Below are 15,502 nucleotides of genomic sequence, written 5' to 3'. Positions count from 1 at the left end.
TAGTAAATAACTCGAGTTCACTGAACTGACTCGGTGACCTTCTGATACTCGGCGTCCATTGCATTACTCGACATTGTCATGCACTTGATAGAAGTGAAGGCTCAATCCATACTAATCATCTGACATAGTTTTGAACTCGATAACCATTGAAGACTCAGTGGATATAGTATCACTCGATAAAAAATGAATCCTTCATTTAACTTGCTTTCACTCGGTAAAAATTATACTTTCATTACTTGGTAAGCATTGCACTTGCATCACTCGGTAGACACTGTGCTTCCATTACTAGGTAAACATTTCACTTTCATCACTCAATAGGCACTATGCTTCCATCACTTGGTAAACAATATGAAGCTAGGTGAACACTGTAAACTTGGTAGAAACTGCTGGATTGCACATTCACTTGGTAGCTATACTCAGCTCAGTTAACACTAGAATGCTCGGTGTAAACTGCGAGGCTTGGTGTAAACTGCTTAAGTGATGAATGTACAAGGTAACCACTAAATGCTTGGTATATATTGTAGACTAAGTGATGAGCTCAGTAGCTATACTGATACAAATAAGTGTTGTCACTAATGGAAATAATAACTTAATGCCAACAATCTCCCCCTTTGGCATTAGTGACAAAAACACTTATAAGCCAAAACATATGTACACAGCCTGACTGAATGAATTTAGGTTTTTCAAAATTGATCTTTGTAGAACTACTGCATATACAAATTTACTTATATACACATGCAAACTTTATTGTGTGCTAACTCCCCCTATCACTTATAGTGATACCTCTCCTTATTTATTATACTGAATCTTTGAATCTTTGAATCTCTCCCCTTTTTGACAATAATACCAAAGGACTACATATATACAATTTATATGGTTACACCAAAGTGAGATAGAAATTCTTGATGTACCTTAAGAATAGTTACAAAAGTACTATCCCAAGTCTGTTGCAAAATTTGACAGGTGGAGAGAGAATTTGAACTTCTACTAATAATTGGATCAAGTGATCAGCCACTGAGAAGTTCTGATCTTGGACCAATGTTTTGCAATGTACAAGATGTTTTTGCATTGTATCCATGATAGGAAGGATCATGTTCTAGATGTCTATGAGTTATGACCAGATTCTAGCTTCCTCTCTCAATAATTCTGCTTGAACATCTACCAAATATTTGATCTTGGTGTGATGGGAGGTTGTGGAGGAGTCCACCTTTATCTTGGAGGCACTTGATTGCATATCAATGTTAATCTTATTTAACTTATCCTTTATTTCTTTGGTAAAGCCAAAAATATCACAAAGTTTAGCAAAAAGTGATGCTGCATTATTAAAAGAATTTTCAAAATTTCCCAAAAATGTTGATAATTCAACTTACTTTATTGCTATCTTTTGAGCAATATCCTCTAGCACCTTATTATCAAATTTCTTTTTAGCTTTCTCAATAAGTTTTTCTTGTCCAAAAGAATCCTCATTGAATTTCTGTACAACCTATTCTAATTGAATCAAAATGTGTTGAGTAGAATCTACTTCAACACCTATAGCATCTGTAATTATGTTCTTGGCATTCTCAATTATCCTATATTCCTTATCCCTTTCAGACCTTAACTACTGCTGCATATATTTCATCTCTATTAGTTGACTAGCTAACCTCATCTCTTCAATGGTAGCATTTTCATAGTTAATCTTTGGAATTACTATCTCTGTGTCTAAGTCAATATCTTCTACAATTTCCTTTCCAGTGATCAGAAGTCTTAATGGATGCTTTTTTTTTTACTTCTATGATGATTGGTTTGACCTTAGGAATAGACACAATAGTGGAAATGGAAGGGCTACCAGTAAAAATTGGGATAGGACTTGAGGATTGAATGCCAATAGAAGTATTAACCAGATAAAAAACTGGAATACTTCCCAAAAATGATGATATCCTTGATCTCAACTAGATCTTTACTAGGCTTTTGTAGATGATAGATGTTCTTCCACATGTTTGTTGCATCATTTACAAAATGCTCAATGTCTTTGATTAAAATCAAACATGTGTCAAATCTAATCATCATTTTACCTTCATGTTTCTTCATTACAGCCTTTATTTCTGCTCCAGTCAGACTCAATAGAAAATTCCTCAAAGATTTCTCATATATGTCTTTTTCCATTTGGGTGGTTGATTCCCATCTCGGTTGCAATCTTTCCAATAGTTCTTTTGAGATTTGAGAGGCGAGCTAGTCTGGGGAGTATTTCCATTTACCCATCTTATTGAGTACCAGTTCCTCAATCTGCATTTTCTTAGCATCAGTTCTTGTTTCAAATTTCAATGCTTTGAAATTTGTGATGCCAGCTCCCTCTTGCAATTATTTAAGTCTTTCCTTGAATGTGGGTGGAGGCCTGACCAGTATAGGTTCCTATTTTCCTTTTCTGGTTCTTTTGGAGAATACTGTAGTAGGCTTTTTCTTAGGTTTTGTAATAATTACCTTACCTTTCTTCTTTGGTTGTTCCTCTTCAGGTTCATGTTCTTATTTTTCTTCTTCTCCTTCTTCTTTTTCATGACCTTCTTCATCCTCACCTTTTCCCTCGGTAAGCATAAGAGGACCTGTTGTAGTTTTCAATTTGGATATCTTCCTCTTGCCTTTGCTTATGGCTTGGGGTAGCTTGATTTCAAGTTCAATTTTGGCCTTTGCCTCATCATATGTTCCAAATATTGGTTACCTTGGGTCTACTAGCTCATTCACCAGTGCTTCAATAATATCCCTAGCCTCATTAATATTTATCTCATAAGGAAGAGGTTTTACCCATGCAGCTCGAGGTCTGACTGCCTGAATGTATACCTTATCACAATCAACCATAAAGCATACATCATCTATGTAATCTTCAACCAATTTTGGTGGAATCCAAGACTTGTTGTTCATCCTTTCCTTGAAATCTTCAAAATAATTATCCATGATGCTATCAAAATTTTTACCCATTTTTGCTACAAACTCATTTATCTGATACAAAATTGGAATGTCTTTTCTCCATACAACTGTTCCTTTTGATGGAAAGAATTTTTGAACATAGAAAAATAAAAAAATTAATAGAGAGCCAAATTTGCAAGGATTATTCTTTGAAGTCCTTATACTCTCCATATTCTTGTTTAATTTTTTCAATAGTAATTCAGATAGGTCAAATTCAAGGTTCTTCTTTACAATTTTGAAGGCCAAATCCATAGCCTCACAAGGTACACTGTTCAGTCGACTAGAGCTATAGATTTTGTGGGCAATGACATGAATGCCAAATCTTAGTTCAACATCTGATACAGTGTTAACCTTCAAACCTCTACCATCCCACTTGTCTAGGGTTTTCTTCTGTAACTCATCCTGACCTAGGGTTTTTGTGGTTTTTGCTTTGCTAAGCATAGGGAGACCCATGATTTTGCAAATCATCTTCTTTGTAATCAACACAGGTTGTTCTAGCCATAGTTTCCCATTGTGTACTCGACTCAAAATATACCTAATCCACTTGGTTTGGAAATTCCTTGGCATATGCAAGATATGAGTCAAGCCTTTGGTTTCAAGATGCTTGTATTCAAGTTTTAGAGAGCCATCTACACTCATTTCTCCTAGGGCATTGTCCATCTCTAGGTTTCCAATTTCTTGAACAGAACATCTAAAATGAGTACGAATATCATTGATAAGAAGTACCTTAGGTGGAATTTTTGATTGAGCTCCATTCAGGTTGAGTAATTCTATGATTGTTGGAGCTAGCTTGAAATTTGGCACCTTCCACTCCACACCTTTGAGTAGCATTTCTGAACCTCTTTTTGCCTTTGTCCTGCTGCTACTCCTGGATGCCATTTCTACTCGGTAAGTGTAATAAAATTTTGAACAGATTTTTAGCTTTAAAAATTGCTTAAAATTTCTTGGAGTTGCTTGGAATTTTCTTTGGAATCACTGGAAATTTCTTAGCTCTGAAATTGTTGTGAAGAATGAAATCAAATTCTTCCCTTTTGATGAAAATTTTGTCATAAATTATTGGTACAAAGATAGATGAGATGACAGAGTGTTTGACAGGGTGTCATTCATTTGCCCGGTAGAAGCTTGCAACTCGGTGGTCGAAAAAAAACTTTTAGTCACTCCTGACCTATTTCGGTAAGGTCTTCAATCGACTTTCCTTGGTAGATGCAACTCGGCAAAAGATACGCTTTCTTTGATCTTTGTGTATTTGGAATACTGATTTGATCATTTTTCTTTCTTGCATCTGGAATTGCTCTAGATATAGCTTTTTTATACAGTTCCAAATCCTTTATGAATCTAATTGGAAATGATGGAGTCACCCATTTCTTGAGTGACATTGCCATCACTTGAACTATCTTGCTTGGTAGATTTTGGAATCCACTGTTGCCTCATTTACTTCCGAATGTTTTAAGCTTTAGCTTTCTTTTCATCTTCAACTCGTCCTATATTCACGCAATTTTTAGATATATGACCAAGTTTTGTACATGTATAACATCTTACTATTGTGTCTCTTTTCCTCAAGTGATGCCTTGAGTAGTCTTTGCCAATGTGTCCATATTCTCCACAATAATGATATCTACACTAGGTATTGTAATCCCATCAAAATATTTCTTTAACAAGTTGTTCAACTAGATTGAATGATTTGGATCTGCATTGGAATGCTTTGTGACCATACTTCTTGCACTTGTGACAATTGCCTTCAAATTTTGGTTTTTCTTAGCATTCATTAGCTTTATGACCATGCTTACTGCAATTGTAGCATTTACCATTGAATTTACCTTTTCCATTGCTCCAAAACTTGTTTGATGTGTGACCTAGCTTACCATAGTGATCACAAGTAGGTCTTTGATTCCTTTGGGCACCTTGTTTGGAGGTTTCACCTTCTTCCTTGTAACCAATTCCAGCTTTGCCTTTTTGTCTATGAAGATTCTGCTCACTTTGTTGATTTAATTGAGTCATGTCTGTTTGAGATTTAATCATTCTCTCATTGATTTTATTTTTAGTGATTAGGTCATTTTCCAAACTTTCATTGATTTGTCTTTCAGATCTCAAGTCATTTTTTAAGCTTTCATTGATTTGTCTTTCAGTGATCAGATCATTTCTCAGGCTTTCATTTTCAGATCTCAGATTCATAATTTCTTCACTTGCATTAGATAGTTGATTTACAAGATTTTCATTCTGAAGGGATTGATTATTTCTTGCCTCTAAGTCTTCATTTTTCTTGTCTCTCTATTCCAAGACTTCACATAGCCTGATTGATTGGATTGCTTGTTCTCTTTTAACCTTTCTTACTTCTTCCTGCAGGGAACCATTCTTTGCTAGGAGTTCCTTGATAGCCTCACTAGCTTCATCTGAACTGCTTGATGGTAAAAGGTCTTCAATCTTCTCTTCAATATACTGATGATCATTCATTTTTCTTGCAAGTTCCTTCCTTCTTTTCATGGATCAAGAGAAAGATGCTCCTTTTCTTCTTTGAGTTGAGTCATAGCCATTTCTAGATCTAGCTTTTCATTTTCAATACCTTTGTCAAGTCTGAATATCTCCATTGTCCTTGATCTTTGCTCAAGTTGTCAAGCTTTGTCTTGAGAACCAAAATTCTTTGATACCAATTGTTGGAAATATTCAAGATATGATAGGTTACTGAGAGCGGAGGGGTGAATCAATAACTTCAAAACTTTAAAAAATTTAGTATTTTAACTATTCACCATTCATTCATCTAATCTACTACTTATTTGAGAAATCAAACATCCATAACACATGTACACAGAGATTTGGTGACCTAGAAACCTTCCAAATAGAAAGTAAAATTGGGGTGGGGATGATACCCACAAAACTTCATTACTGCAGTATGAAGTTGGCCTATTAAGGCTTACATTGACCACTTCTGGTGATCTTCCCTATTAGGAGCACAAAGGGCTGATAGGTCCACCTTGTTAGAGGATTTACAAACATACACTAAAGTATGCGCTCTGTTAGGAGATTTATACAAAGAATGTTAAGTCTACCCTGTTAAAGGATTTACAAAACTAATTCACTTGTTAGGATGAAATAGTGGATCTACTTACAAACTTGATTTGCTGATTGGATCCTTGAAGTATATATCACCTCTTGTGACTGATGAATCATTACTGCTCCTTGTAGACCTTGCTAAATATTTTGCTCTTCCACTGATTCGCATTTACCCTTCTCAAAACCTTACATGTCTTGGTTTATTCCTTCACTTATTGTAAATGAAACTAGTAGAATTTTGGCAAATAAATGACTACGTGACTAAAAATTTTAGTCACAAGACTAAACATATTGGTCACATGACTAAAAGAGATCAAATTCTAATAATATTTTGCAATTTATAAGTATAAGTCACTAAACAAATGACTAATTTGGTCATCGGGTAAAATCACAAAGTTAAGCAAAGATAAGTGACTAAATAAAAGATCAAATAACTAACTAAATAATTGATCATTAATAATTAAACACACCAAAAAAATGATTAATGATTTTTTAATCATATTAATACATTCTTTAATTTTTTTATAACTTCTATTAAACATTGATAAAGTTTTTGTCCTATCAATATATCATTATCAGTTAGCTTCTATAAATCATCATTGTGATTGATATTGAACTTAAAATGAACTCAAAATCACTTCAATCTGCACACAATCTCCTTCAACTCTATCTATAAACTCCTAAAGATAATAAAAACCCTCCATGAACTCAAAAGAAAACTCCAAGTCTATTTCTACGCATCAGAAAAAATAAATATTAATTAATTATTTTGTAATCTCAGATATAATTTTTATTAATCACATTACTATTATGTAATGACCATTTTAATAATATATAACATTTCATTTTACTATAATTGCTTTTAAGATATTTTTGTATTTAGTAAATACAGAGAACCAATATTTATTAAACATTAAACCTCGAAATATAATAATTCAATAATAAATATTTATGATTTAAATTATATCTATTATTATTATTATTATTTTAGACCGCAGGAATCGGTGCAACACGACCCCCCTATAAACTGCAGTGCACCTGGTAAACTTTTTTAACGTGACTGGTAGCGCTGGCACGACACGCTCACCGGTACCACAAGGATGGAGGAGACTAGAACCCATGACCAACCCCCTGCAACAGGGAAGATTTAGCCAACCAAGCTAGGGCCTTCGCCCTAAATTATATCTATTATTAAATTTAGTTGATGAGCCAATTACTTGGCCTGAAAATTGTCACATCCTCACCACTAGTAGTCTGTTGCTCAAAAAGTTTAAGGCCAAAAATATTGACTATACAATCAACACATTTGTCTAGCCTGATTACCATGTATAGTCCCTTCTCCATACCATCCATTGTTTGTCCATCACTTCCTTTCTTTTGTTTGACAACATTAGGAGTCACATCACCTTTTCTAAAATCGTGAGTTGTAAGATTTATTTTTATAAACATAAAATATTTTATTATGAATTAAATATACATATTTTTTAAAAATCTCATTTACATTAGGATTTGTTTTACACTTGGACAACAAGTTTAGACAATTTCTTATAAAATAAAAGCATATTAAAAAGTCAATTAATTAATTAATATTTTACTTAATATATAATTTAAAATATATTCTATATATGCCAATTATTTATATTAACTACTTCTTAATATATACTATTTTAACTATTGCTTTTTATATTTTGTTATATATTAGGTTTTTATTTTAGTGTTAACTTGCATTTCATCACTCTAGGGTTGTGCAAGTTCGTAAGATTCCAATTAGGTCTACAATGTATTTATCTATTAGGGTTATCTCCTAGAATGTAAAACATACCTTGTTTTGGAGTGGAGTTGGACAATATTTGTATATTAATACAATAAAGCTAAACTACTATACTTTTTGAGTTGGACAAGTATTATATATGTGGAAAATTGTCTAAGTTGTTTATTTTTGACATTTCACATGTCACGTTTTTGTAAATATTTAAAAACTATGCTATTATCTATATATATATATATATATATATATATATATATATATATATATATATATATATATATATATATATATATATATATATATATATATATATATATATATATATATATAATACTTATAATCAAATCGTTTAATGAAAATTGTAATAAATCCAAAGATATCAACCAATACACAATTTTAGTCATCTCTTAATTTTTTTATTAAAAAAAATATTTAATATCTTTTTTTAAAATTATCCTCAATTTTTCTATGCTATTAATGCAACAACACTAAACTAGGAATGCAAAATCAAGATCATAAACACAAGAATATAAATTATATTCTTCAAGTTTACTTATAATATAATATTTTGTCACATTGATGTAATGTTAATACAAATTTATCTTTACTTCACTTTTACTTCATCTAATAACACAAAATAAAATTTTGCTACCTTAACTAAAATAAAATAAAATAAATAAATATTTCAAATTGTTATTTAAATAATAACTCACTATTAAAAATACTAACTTATGTCAAATAATGAAATTGATATTAGTACAAAAGAATTATATCTATAATTAATTATAATATAATCATAATTAATTAATTAATTTACTCTTTTTAAACATTCAATTCTTTTATCATTCTAATACTTCAAAATTTTATAATTATATTAATAAATAATATTGAATATATCTATTTCGAATGTATTGCAGAGGGGATTAGGGTTGTCGGTGCCAAAACCAAACCCTGAGCTACTTACAAGCCTAGGTCAATTCGTGGACTTTTAGCGTCAGTCAATCTGGCAGACTCTTAGCCAATGCCAAATTCATGTCCAGGTGGTAGTGATGTTCATACTCCCTTGCTTGCATTGGTGAATGGAGCCAATATTATGGATTCCAATGGGAGAGTTGCCGCAGCCTCTAAAACCAAGATTTAGGAGCCTACAAATGGTTTATATTCCAGTTAGAGGCGTCTGATTGGGCTGGGCTACAAGTAGGCTTCAAATTATTTGATCTCTAAAGTTTGAAGTTCCAAAGGAAAGGACAAACATGGTATTTTTTTTTCCTCCTCTCATACCCTCCGAATCATATCATATATGCCTATATCTCATCAAATAACTAAACATTTTATAACCTCTATATCTATCCCTAATCCAACAATGCCTAACATTGATAGCCTTAGAATATTACTGATATATATTGTCTTCAACATTTCATTATATTTCCATGTTATATTAATCACTTCACTAATAATCCGGGGTCAAAGATTTTCCTGGTCAATTTCTTTCATGGGCAGAGCTTACACTCTGCTTCAATATGTTTTAAGAATTGCGTTAAAAAGTAGATTCGCTATGAATATGCCTAAGCCTACATTCATTTGAAATCTGCAAGAAACAAGCAAATATATCCATACAATCAGAATTTCCTTGAATGCTTCTAAAGTCTTTTCAATAAATTGATTTTGTTCATAATCTGCAAAGATTGTAGTCAACAAGAATTCATCTGACATTCTGTCAAATAGTTTATATCCCTTGTCTATGCTTCCACATTTTGCATATATGTCTATATGAGCAGTTATAACTACAATATTTGACAAAATCATTGTGTTCTTCATGCTTTGATGGATCTCCACACCTAGTTTCAAATCTCTGAATTTGGCTTAGGCATGAAGGATTCTGGCAAAGGTCGCCAAGCCTATCTTTACACCTTCTTATTGCATTTTATTGTTTAAAGCTTTCTCATTAAACCCATTTTGTGGATAGCTTGCAATCATATCATTTCATAAAACCACATTTTGGGTAGGCAATCTATCAAACAGTTCAAATGCCTTATCTACACTTCTGCATACCAGGACAGTTGCAGTAAAACATCTCACAAAATGTCTTTTCTTTCATGGATATCCATAGCCTATTGTAGAGCTCCAAATTTGTGTATAGACTATAAGTACACTGACAAATGTAAATCGATCAAGTTGGAGGCCTTCTTTTTGCATATGCTGAAACAGTGTGAATTCCTTGTGAGGACACCTCTACCTTCTGTATGCTGCTATAATCATATTCCAAATTTTATTAAAATTTAAAATTTAAAGAGGTCAAATTTATCCACTTTAACCCTACCACTCGGGTAAGAAAATGTTAAAATTTTCAACAGAATCCTTGATAGTCCTCCTTGACTGCATTACAAATCTAGTAAAAATCATTTATTTGGACTTATTTTCAACAATGTGTTTTAATTGAAGGATATGATGTCATCCAATGTGTGAACAGGAGACTGGAGGATTTATGAAAGGTAGATATTGAGATCATATTTAAAATCAAACCCTTGAACTATTTTTGCCATTTTGCTACTTATATTCAACAGATCACTAAAAATAGGATTTTTCACCAAAGTCCCACCTTTTTGCCTGCATGACGATACATCAATAGTGTTTTAAGTCCATTTTTATTTCTCTAAGAAGAATACATGTTCGCTACAAAGTTGGTTTGAAATCTCAAAGTACATCCCTTGGGTTTAGCTCATTTATTACAATGTAAGGTATTTTTCTACTTACAAAAAATGCAACATTACCTCATGGTTGTGAGATGCTTCTCAAAGTATATTGTTGCATATGATTTAGACCAAAAATTGGCTTTGAAAAATACCCAACCTTTCCCTGTAGCTCATAATTTTTGAGAAACTTCTTATACCCACCTCTTGGAATAAACCAGGTTGTACTCCTTGTGACTTGGTTATCTCACATATCATATCCAAAAATTTCATCTAGTAAGTAAACTGTATCTATCACAGTTTTTGCAAATGGGCTTGTTAACAACATATACAATCCGAGTATCAAATCTTATTCTATCACTAGGAAAACATTTACATCGAATAGAACAAAATTGAAATCAAGATTTTTTCTATTGTGCAGAGGTAACAAAACTAGGCTTCAACCATAATCAAAAATGAAATGTTATAGGCAGTGGTTGAAATCTATTGATGAGCTTAAGAGCTTTCTAATAAATGGTCTATAAGGCACAATACTTGGTGAAGGTTTTTCAAATGGGGGTACAAGCAGAGTGGGTTTAACCATGGAGGAAACTCCATAGTTAAGTGCACTCAAGCTCGAGTAGTACTGGGATGGGTGATCTCCCAGGAAGTCTTGGTGCTTCACGACCATGGGTCAATGAGTTTGACTCAAAAACTACACAGTTAAATCTTGATAGCAATATCACAATCCATTATCTTGTTTGTGGTTGGAAAACTCCCAGGGTTCACAACGAAATCATTTGGACAACATATAAAAATGGACAAGGTTGGGTATATCATTTATGTTCTAGTTAAGATATGTATTCTTAGGAACATAATCAAAATTGGATGGGAGTTGGATTCTTTTTCTAGAAGTTCCCTTATTGACTTGTATGCCAAGCACACAAGTATAGAAGATTCTTTGAATTTTTTTTGTGAAATGTCAAACTGAAATGAAGTCTCTTGCAATACACTGATTATCAGGTTTGTGCAACTTGGGTATACTAAATTGGCATTGAAGTTGTTTGGTAAAATCTAGGAGAACATAATGAAGCCAAGCCAAGTTATTCTCATAAGTATTCTTCAACCCTATGCTAGTGTAGAAGTTTTACAACATGGCTTACAATTTCATTCTTATATCTTTAAAACTATATTTTCATTGGATGTTTGTATGGAAAATGCATTTGTTGACATGTATGCCAAATGTAGGAGTATAAAAGGTGCACTAATTGTTTTTGAGGAAATACCCTATCATGATGTAGTTTCATGGAACACAATGAGTATAGGATATTGATATCATGGACATGGTGGAAAATCCATCAAACTAAGTGGTTAGTTTAAAGCCATATCGCATTACCTTTATTGGTGTTTTATCTACTTGTAGCTATGCATGTTTAGTGGTTTAAAGTCTGAAGCAAACATAAAATATAAAACCTGTTATAGAGTAAGTGTTACCAGTTATAATAGTACAATTAGATCTATGTATTAATGTTCAACTATCAATATGCCAATTTTCACTATTCTAGGCATGATGAACCAATACTATTTTGCTTTTGTGTGTGGTGGTGGATAGAAAGTGTTCATTTGAAAATCAAGCAGTTTCATTTGAAATACGCTCGATTCAAGTATAGTTACCATATTATACTCAATTATCTCCTAGTTTTCCTAATTGGTGGAATTTCCATCATCATTCCAACCATTTTACTGGTCACTTTTGGAAAAATACATTCTCACCATCTCTCTTAAGAAGTAGAAAGTGGATGTCAAATATTCTTGTTTGAATACAACAAAAAATCAGTATTGCATGTTGAATACAAAGTTTCACTTTCAATATTTAATAGAGATATTTCAATTGTTTATAGAAATATCCAAGAAACATCTATCAAAATTTTAGGGCTTAGAAAGATGGCCAGTACCATGTGAGCTTGAGTATCAGGCTAATGATTCAGACAACAACAGGAAATAAGAAAATACACGATGAGTATGATTCTAACCAGTGTGGGTAGGAATTGTCTGGTGTACTAATGTCCTAATTCTTTTAGAACTGAAATTAGAATGTGTTTTCAATGATTTTAAGAGGTTTTTTGGGGTAGCTAATTGAGCAACCATATCAATAAACTAATTTCTATGCAGCATTGCATCCACATACAAATTTACAGATTTTGGATTCAAGGGTTTTATGCAGATTTCAGTTATGCTATACCTACTAACATCATAAACTATAATAAGGTTTTTGTTGAGTATTTTGATTCTCAAGCAACAATAAAATCCATTTCAGCTCTTAATGGGCACAAATTCAGTGGAAATGTTGTTCTTGATACATTCTATCCTGAATAGAAGTTTGAACAAGTAGATTATGGAGGTTGAAAGATACCAATTGTGTTGATCGGTAATATTAGCCTGGGACAATGCTGAGTGTTTTTATGTCTATATTTGAATTCATTAACAAAATTCCTATATGTTAAATCATTCAAGGGTTGTATAGTTAATTTTATAATAAGTTATTCCAATCAGTGTTTTAGGTGTAAATTATTCTATTGTGTTGTGTCATTTGAGTTTGGCCATACAAGATACACATCGTTTATGTAGGCAATGTTGTTCTTGCAACATTCTATCTTGAAGAGAAGTTCAATCAAGGACTAAGGAGATGATGGAGGCTGATACATGCCAATCTTGTCAATCAGTAACATTAACCTGAGATTATGTGAAAAGTATTTGTTGAATTCATTAACAGGAATCCTTTATTCTGAATTATATTGCTCATCTTTCAATTAGGTGCTTGTGATCTGTGTTTCAGTTTGAATTCTTCAATTGCATTAGGTAGTTGGGTATGGCCACAAAATGTATAACTTGATCTAGAGAAATGTTTTGTTATGAAGAATATTTTATCTAGTTCAACCTTAATTTTTTTAAAAAAATTGTTGTTGCACTTGTGCTTGGTAGTATATTCTCTTACTTCGTAGCACATCATGTTCACTTGGCTAAATATCTGATGGCTTCAAAAGAGTACTAGAAAACATCAATTCTTGTCGGAGGTTATAATTTTGAGATGGCATAATTAAATAAAGCCACATTCAAAATCCACTTTATCATTAAAGCCTCTTCCAATACCACTTCATGTAATTTGGAAACAGGGGTTACCTTTTTTTATTTGCTAAGACTTGCCTTATTTATATTTGTTTTTGTCTTCAATATTATAGTTGTTCATTATAGGTAACCCTCAATAGAGAAGCATAGTCAAGAGTGGTGTTTGGCTATGTAGGTGAATTGAAAGTACAATCAAGAGCTGCATCGACATGGCACAATAGTCTTGGTAATTATCCTTAAGCATAACACAATCAAAAAATTCAATAAGGTACTTAATAGACGAGCTTTTGAAAATTCATTAAATTATGGAAATCTAATAACTTCTTTTTCTACCTTTTTTTATTAATATATTAAATAGTTGTGGTCAATTTTTGTTCCTAAAAATTTACATACATCAGTTTTATAGATTGTGAAAATCTAATGCTTTTAAAGTTATGCCACTTATTTAATCAATGTTATTTGATGCTTTTAAAGTTATATATGTGTTACATTTCCTTAAACAATATTGCAATAATGTTTTTTTCTTATTTCTTGCACTTCTTATATTCATATTTTTTCTAATCCAACAGTTTGGAATTTCTTTTTGTGCTCAAACAAGTGTTCCAATAATTCTTTATCCCATTATCTATTTGACCAAACCAAATAATATCCCTAATATCAATGACCACCTGCTCAAGTACCCAATAAGCATACAATTTTAAAATTTAAATTGAGAAAAAGTTGTTAAAATTTTAATCAAACAAGGTTTCAAAATTTATATTTCAAAAATTGCATCTTTTAGATCACTTAGCACATTATGAGTTCTACATAACAGATTATCTTGATGTAAAGAAACAAAGTTATATGTTGTAATAAAGTAAAATAGTTGTAAATTACAAACAACAGTTTGTGTAAACATTAGGGATATGAGTATTTATTATAAATGTTCATCCATTAGGTTATTTAGATAACTTTCACTAACATTTCAAAGCTATTATAAGATCTCTAGAACTTTCTACTACCATTGAAATTATGGATCCAAAATATTGATAGAAAAATATCTCTATAGAAAAATCCCATATATGGAACTAAGAAGAGGATGAAACATAATTTTATTTAAACTATAATAATATGAGTGCAAATGCATAGAAAGGATTCATAATCTACTTCTTCTAATCTTGAGAAATAGTGGACTATAAGATTTTTTCCTTGAATGATTGAAACATGATTTGTGTCAAAGGGAATTGTTTGGATTTGTCTTAAAGAGGTCTTGGAACCTTGTCCCACATTTTGTGTTTGTAAAACAATAAAGATTGTTTTTTCCATATCATTCCCCTTACATAATCTCATGATTGGTATTGAGCAAGTTTATATTGAGTATTTAAGTGTTTGTCTATTATTCCACCAAGAATTGAACTAGTTGAAGATTGTGTGGAAGCATTTCAAATTGGATTTGTAATTCCTTTTTAAGCCATGGCTCTATAAAATAAGAAGCATTGTATTTGTATTTGTACCTCTAAGATGTCATTTGGAAGAATACGACCACCATAACAATGATCAAGAAATAAGGCTAGGTTAACAAATGGGTGACTAGTGTTTAGGAAAGAAGGTGATTCCATGAAGATCATATTCATAAACACTTAATAATTTACTAAATAAACTATTTCACAATCTAAGTAGTGTTGTTGGTTATAATGAAATGAATTGGTTGGATTTTTGCACTTAACTACCACTATTAAGGTTTTTCTTTTTTTGTTCCACAATTTTATTATAATAAGGGGAACAAGTCACATGTAATGAATATGACAATGAAAAAATTCTCTTGATCTTTATATTATGCATTTAATAACATCACTATTCTTTAAAGGGTACTAGCTCAATGGAAGAGCACTTGCTTTACAAGTACGAGGGTGGTGGTTCGATTCCACCATACCCTAATATGATTAAATTAATGATTAAATAAACTAAAAAA

The 15,502-nt window shown here is 31.8% G+C and overlaps 1 pseudogene; it reads right to left on the bottom strand.

Moving 5' to 3' along the window:
- LOC149531725 (zinc finger CCCH domain-containing protein 14-like) overlaps positions 1-7,341 on the bottom strand; it is a 32,698-nt pseudogene extending 25,357 nt beyond the window's left edge.
- Positions 7,342-15,502: the final 8,161 nt, after the last annotated feature.

Source organism: Cupressus sempervirens, chromosome 11 (assembly GCF_028749045.1).
Source record: "Cupressus sempervirens isolate cs-2001-9-10 chromosome 11, ASM2874904v1, whole genome shotgun sequence".
NCBI classification, from domain to species: domain Eukaryota; kingdom Viridiplantae; phylum Streptophyta; class Pinopsida; order Cupressales; family Cupressaceae; genus Cupressus; species Cupressus sempervirens.
The sequence above is the reverse complement of the archived record's forward strand: the minus strand, read 5'-3'. Positions and strand labels throughout refer to the sequence as shown.